The following is a 7,275-nucleotide window of genomic DNA, read 5'->3' on the forward strand; positions in this document are numbered from 1 at the left end:
AATCCTGCTACACTGAAGTTGCAAATCCGAACCTCGTGAGGAACAACTTAGAAATTCTTGTTCTAATGTGAATCCTACTCTGATACCATGTAGAAATATGGTGATAGAATTGCAACTGCTCAAAAAATTTAATCTAAATCAAGAGACACAATTCTACTCTAATGCTCTATGGAAATTAATTCACAATTTAGAACAACATTCACAAACATGCATCAATCACATACACAAGTACATAGACTAGGGGAAACCAACTGGTGAAAACCCTTAAGCATGTTTTCATTAATCAAATGAATAGAGAATGTACTACAATTACTTGCTCGCTCCAAGCTCAACCTGCAAATGAATAACTATTCTCTCTACTCAATGAAAATATTTAACCCAAACTTAGTCAATTTCTTCCCCTACCTGAGCTCCTATTTCCTTGCACAAATCCTGAGGAAATTGGCCCCTATTATTTAGGAATTTCCTCCAAATTGATTGCGCAATTCCCAAGGATTTATAATTGATTGCATGCAATGCTTGTACACTCAAGACTAGTCTACAACTAATGTTACACTACCTTAGAATCTCCACTGCAAATGAGAAATTCGAATTCCTTGCATGCATGAGTTATTTTTGGTTGATTAATCATTAAACTGGATGATCTTTGAGTTAGATTGTTGTTCCACTGCATAAATGACCTCCAACTAGTTCTATTAACTGTTGGAAATAGTTTAATTGAGTACAACTAGAAATAACTGAACTGGATTGTTACAAATTAGCAATCAATACATGCAACCTAAACCCCAATCCCACTAACTTGAGTTTACGAGCTAACTGAGTGACATGATCCATGTTACCCCAGTTAACTGCCTCCAAGTTGTCTATTGATGTGGAAATTTTGAATTTACTTGATTTGACCAAGGTTAAGTCAAATTGAGCCTTTCTTGCTACACTTCTCAACCCAAGGTATGAAGAAGTGGAAGCATTATCTGATGTGAAAGGAGACAATAATCCACATACATCACTAAGCACTATAGTAATAAAAGCCCAAAGTAAGCTACAACAGGTCGAGCATTACAAGAGGGTGGGGTTTATACAATAGTTTCATTTAGTGATCAAGTACAAGAAGCGTAGCACAGAAGTTGGCTGACATGCTTTCAATGTTGAAATTTGGTAGCATTAGGAGGTACTTTCACATGCCATTGGTGCTAGGAGGAACACCCACAAAGTGACTATGTGGTATTTGCACCCGAGTTTGGCATTCTGGACCTAAAGGAGTGGGCTTGGAACCCAAAAAAGATAATTTAATATTATAATTTAATGTAAAGGTTGAGTTGTAGGTTTCTTGAAGGACATAAGGGCTTCCTAAGGTGACGTAAGGACAATATAATTAAACAAGCCAATGGAGAGGCTTAAGACAAGAAGCACAAGGACAAGTATTCTTGTGGAGGAGACAAAAGCGACGTAACTACAGACCTAAGGAAGGAAGGAAACCTCAGGAGAAAAGGACAACGAAGATGCTAAGTTTTATGTGTTTTGGTAAGCCAAAGAGACTGCAACCAAGCACGGGAAGAGGTTGAGTTTTGTGGTTGATTTAAGAGCCAATGGAGGTCGTAGCTAATATAAGGCCATAGGTTTGTAGGCTGCAGGGCCACAAGAAGGGGCCTTAAGCCTAAGGAGGAAGCCACAGACCCAAGAAGACAGGCCATAAGCCTGATAGGGCAAAGGGAGGCCTGGTTAGGCAAATCAAGGCTTGTTGTGGAGGCTTCCATAGTAAAAAAAGATGTTGAATGTGATAAAGGACTGAATAAAGGCTACAACAAAGTGATATCAACCTACCAAGTAAGCAGATTAGTGTTTAAGTGAATTTAATAAGGGTTGGTTATGTCCTAGTTGTCACAACTATATGATTTGGATGTTGTAGGTGTATTTATTTGGGCAGGTAGGGCATAGAGGTCAAACTTTCCTCAACCCTAGGATTTGGTCAAAGGATTAGATTTGTATTTGGCATTTGGATGGGAATATAAAGGGTCATTATCTCTGGTATAAGAGCCTTGTGATTTTCTTATTAATGGAGTGATAAGAAACGAGTTTTGGAATTAAACTCATGTGTACTATCATTGATCTGATTGATGTTATATTTCTATTGTACAAGTTGTTTTAAAGTTATGCACTGCTAATGTGTTTATGTTTCTAGTTAATACATAGACTAGACTTAGGGTGCATGGATTGCTAACATTCAAGGCCATCCACATAAGATATCATATCTTTGGGAACTCTTATTCACATTGTGCCATTCACCCATGATGAATATAAAGAGGAATATTCATAGGATGAGGACTTGAAGGAGGTGTTTCATTAGTTGAAGAGTTAAGATTCATGCGCACGATGGCGACATCACTATTTACTACCATTTCCATGATGGGTCACTCTACAGGTTGGATAAGTTATGTGTTCCTAAAGGTGATAGATTGCAGTTGATTAGAGAGGATCACACCTCCAAGGTTGCAGGGCACTTTGGTATAGGGAAGACAGTGGCCAACTTGCATAGGTATGTGTATTGGCCTTAGATGCAAGAACATGTAGCTAGTTTCATAAGAGGATGCATTCTTTGTTGTACAAATAAGTCTAGTAACAAGAAACAAGGTTTATATAATCCCTTGCATGTACCCACTTTTCCTTGGGAAATCATTTCCATGGACTTTGTGGGAGGTTTACCGATAGATAGAAAGGGACATGACTACTTGTTTGTAATAGTTGATAGGTTCAACAAGATGTGTGTTTTGATGCCTTATAAAAAGGCCATCAGTGGGAAAGAAGCAACACACTTGTTCTTTAGACATGTTTGGGTGCACTTTGGGATACCAATGAGCATTGTTCCAGATAACGACATAATATTTCTCACTGCTTTTTGGAATATATTGAGGGAGAATATGGACAAGAAGTTGAAGAGGTCTACAACATTCCATCCATAGATAGATGGGTAGATAGAAGTACTTAATGGGAATTTGGTGCAACTTTTGAGGGGTTACAGTCAGAAGCATTCAAAGACCTGGGATGAAAATCTGGTATACAGACAACACTCTTATAGCATAACTGTCCACACTTCTACTGGTAAGTCCCCATTTGAAAATTGTTTTGGATATTTTCCACCTTCACCTTTGGATAATGCATATAGGCAAAAAGAAGGAGTAAGGGAGGATCTTTAAGGGCTGAAAAACATGTTGAGAACATTAGGCAGGTCCATATACAGATACAAGAGACAGTGCATAAGTCATAGGAAAAATATAAGGTGAGGCACGATCAACACATAACATAAAAGTCATTCAAGGTGGGATACAAAGTATGGTTACATTTGAACAAGGAGAGGCTACAAGGTCCTAGTAATAAAATCAAGGCTTTGCAATATGATCCCTTTGAGATACTGGAAAAGGTGGGAGATAATTCCTATAGAATCAGTTTACCCCCATACATGCACATTTACTCAGTTGTGAATGTAGAGAATTTGAAACTCTATGATCCTTCCATGTTAGATCAGGAATAGAAATAAGTCTTACCTTATGTATAGAATTTGGCACTAAATGCTCAAGTAGAGTTGATAGAACATAAAAAAATTCAAAAGAGGTCCAAAACTACAAGACATGGGTAGCATGACCTTTGGCATATTAGGTTGAAAGGACAACTTCCAGGAAAGGCTAAATGGTACACCCAAAAGAAGGAGGAGAAATTTTCTCACCTCATTCAGTGGAAGCTTACAGGAACCAAAAGCCTCTTGAAATAGGGAGGTGTAATCCAGAATGGATAATTATATTTTTTTCATCCATTCAATTCTCTCAAATTGGAAAAAGTGGAGTAATCAACTCATAGGACCATTTTCACTAGCGGGGCCTAGTTTGGAAAATTGGGGCCAAAAACCTTCCAAGAGCATTTTGAGGCATCAAATGACGCTTTTTGGGGGTAAAATTTTTCCTCTCTAGTGCCACAATTTTTTTCCTATTCTACACACAAATACCTTTCTAATGGTTCAAGAATAATCTTAATTAGAGTTTGTATGCAAAAGTTATGTGACTCAAAAGTTGACCTTCATTTTTTTACCACCATAATTCGAGAGGATGCCACGTCAGCTCCCATTATTCAAGGAAAAGGGGCTATCCACGTGATCATGATGAAGAAGACTCTAGAAGATTCCATCTTGTAACTATAGTTAAGAGTTGAAGGAGTCAAACCTAACCACTAGTAGGCTATCGGGTTATGTTATAACTAGACCACTAAGAGGAAAAGGGGTTCCATTCTTTTCGAGTGCATGTGTTCCATAGATGAGTAGAGAAATTGAAAGGGATAGGGAAAGACCGCACAAAGCAGATTTGTGCACTAAATTAGGCCACGGGCCATGGGCCATACTTCTTTGTACTTGAAGCAATTTTCTATTTAGAGAAAGAGAGCAAAGCAACCTCACCTTACAGTTGGGTTTTCTCCCGAAAGGATTTCCCAAGATATATTTTATGTCAATCATGGTTTTTGTGTTTTTATTTTGTTGTTCTCTATTATGCATAATTAAAATTTGCATGCATACACAACGAACAACAATTTATAGATCTAGAAAATCTAAAGAGGAATATGCCCTCATAGTGTAGATTTTAGATTTTTAAGTAAAATTTTATCTAATATGTTGTGACGAATTTTCTAGTGGAATATCCACAAAAATTAAGAAATTAGCAACACTATCAAATCCTTGTGCCTTCTCTTTAGAATGTCATAATATATTCAAAAATTGGATTAAATTTTTAAGTAGGACAATGCCATTTTCCCCTTCTTATTACAATTACCCTATTCAAGAATCTTTTTTTTAATAACTAAAGGAATTAATAACTAGATTGGGCTCGTGCTCTTGTGATATGGGATTGATTCTAACTGCTACCACTATAACCACTCGGTGCTTATGATTGCCCATATCAAAGACATGGGTAAATCAGAGTTTGAACCTGCAACCTTAAAGAGTTCCTTGACAGTTGATGAGCCCCAAAAATGGATAATTATTTGGGCTCATTCAACCTCCTAATTCGACTTAATCCACCATTCTCATTAGTTTATTGCATGTTTTTTATTATATTTATGCTAATAGAGTGAATTGGGTTAGTCATTATGCCAACAAGTCTAATGTGTGCTTTGTGTAGCCTTTTTGGTCAATTTGGAGACAAAATCAATGGTTGAAATGAGCACTTGGCAGCCAAATTCGTGGAGAGTATTTTTAGGAAGGTGTTCCCTTCATTTATGGGCCCTTACCTTGAATTCTCCACCATCAGCTCGGAGTTCAAGGGCCACCAAATCAATTAGCACAAGGGCAGCCAAGCAAGTCAAGTAGGACTGTTGTTAACTAGAAGTTTTGGGCAGTCGAGTCCCTAAAGTTTAGGAGGATTGTTGGGGTCCTCAATTTGTATAAATAAGAAGGCTTAGGGCCTCATTTGGGTTAGCTAGTAGTTAGCCAGTAGTTAGTCATTTTGTAGTTTGATTTTTAGGCAATAGATTAGCTTTGCTTTCAGCTCATTTTCAAGTTTCCCTTGTGGAAAGTTTTGATGTAACTCTTCTTTTCTTGCTCAATAAAGATGAATCCAGGTTTGCACCAGCTCTAAATCTCTCTTAGGAGGTTGTAGCTCTTGGGGTTGGGCCCATCTCAAGCGCCCAGTACCTTCTTTGTTGACTTTCATGTGTCTTTGCTGCATTCTTAGAATAAAATCTGCTATTTAGATTTAAATATTGTGTTGTTATTTAGGTTGCTTTTGATGATTAAAAAGGTTCTTCATGTTCAGATTTACTTGATAGGTTAATCACAGGGAATATATTCATAAAAAGGCTACCAAGTACTTTGGATCTCACCTCCCCTTCAGTGGAATCATGAGTTGGGACCAATGTAACCTTGTTGCCCACAAAAACACATTCTTTGCTTCACCATGCAATTAATAGTGTTGGATTCTTAGTTGTCGAACTTGATATCAGTTTTGATTGCATGCTTTAGTTTATGATTGCTTACTTGCATAGTCATTTCACGTATTTCATTTCGAATGAACTTCTGTTCATTTCCTTTTGTTGTTAGGTCAGATTAGAGTAAAGTAACTAGGTCATAGGTTTTATAAGTGTTTGTTTGGTCAGTTTGAAAAACCACTTGCAGAGCACCTGTTATCCTTCCTTACCTACCCATACTCCATCCAACCTACCTGCTTCACCCTTCACTTAGAACCCTTACCTTACATTTGCCTCATTCGCTTACTTTGCCATGATTCCCATCTTCTTGTGCAACATCGTTTCATCTCTCCCTTGAACAAATCGAACCATCCTCGCCATTCCTTAGCTCCATCCACCAGTTCCTGGGCCACTTCAGACCCCTATCCTACCTCCATATCCATTCATGCATCTACCCTCACTCACCCATCCTCCAAAATCCAATTTTTAAACATCTTGTAGAAAATCGCAGAACATCCTGTAGAACCCCTGCAGACTTCCTGTAGAAGCTCATAAACGCAGTTTCTTGGCAGCCAAAATTTGTGAAACTCTCTAGAAGGGTGTTAGGGACCCCTTAGGCCCTCTCCAAACCTTCCCGACCTCTTCCAAGAATTTTTTCTCCTTGATCCACCTCTGCACAGTCCAAAAATAGTTAGAAGCACATGCATGATAATTCCAACAACTTAATCAAAAATACAAAAATATGTTTTCTTCAGATAGTGATAACTTAGACACATGCATTTTACCTTCATAGAAGTAATGGCATATCTTTCAGTAGTTTGCATGCTCTCCTTTGCGTCAATAGGACTAGCTGGTAGAATTAGGGTTTGCTAGGGTTTGTGTTTCTTTTTGGCTTTCAGTTTCTTTTCGCAATTAGATTAGCTTCCTTCGAGTTAGCTTTCATCCATCAATTAAAAATCTTCTTCTAAGATCTCATAGAAGTTGGCTTAAGCTCCTAGTGGACTTGTGCCAGCTGACCAAGTGACAGCTGCGGCAAGAGCTAGTACTTGTGCATACAGCACTGTCGCTTCCAAGTTTGTTACGAACTACCGGGTTGATAAAATTAAAGAAGGGAGTTCCAGGAGTTGTAGCATTATTGCTACAATATTGGAGCCCACCATCTTTTTGGCGCCGTTGTCGGGGAAGCGTCAGAGTATTGGTGATTGCCGCTTTTCTTCTATTTTCCACTACAATCTTCTGCTGAGTAGTTTATTTCATTTCCATTATGCAATTTCGTTTATGCAAAAGTAGTTTAGCATTTCCCGCTTTCATAGATTAGCATTTCAATTCCGCAAT

The sequence above is a fragment of the Pinus tabuliformis genome, chromosome 3_2, assembly GCF_031772625.1.
Source record: "Pinus tabuliformis cultivar Carrire ecotype Pingquan chromosome 3_2, CPIR1, whole genome shotgun sequence".
Lineage (NCBI taxonomy): Eukaryota > Viridiplantae > Streptophyta > Pinopsida > Pinales > Pinaceae > Pinus > Pinus tabuliformis.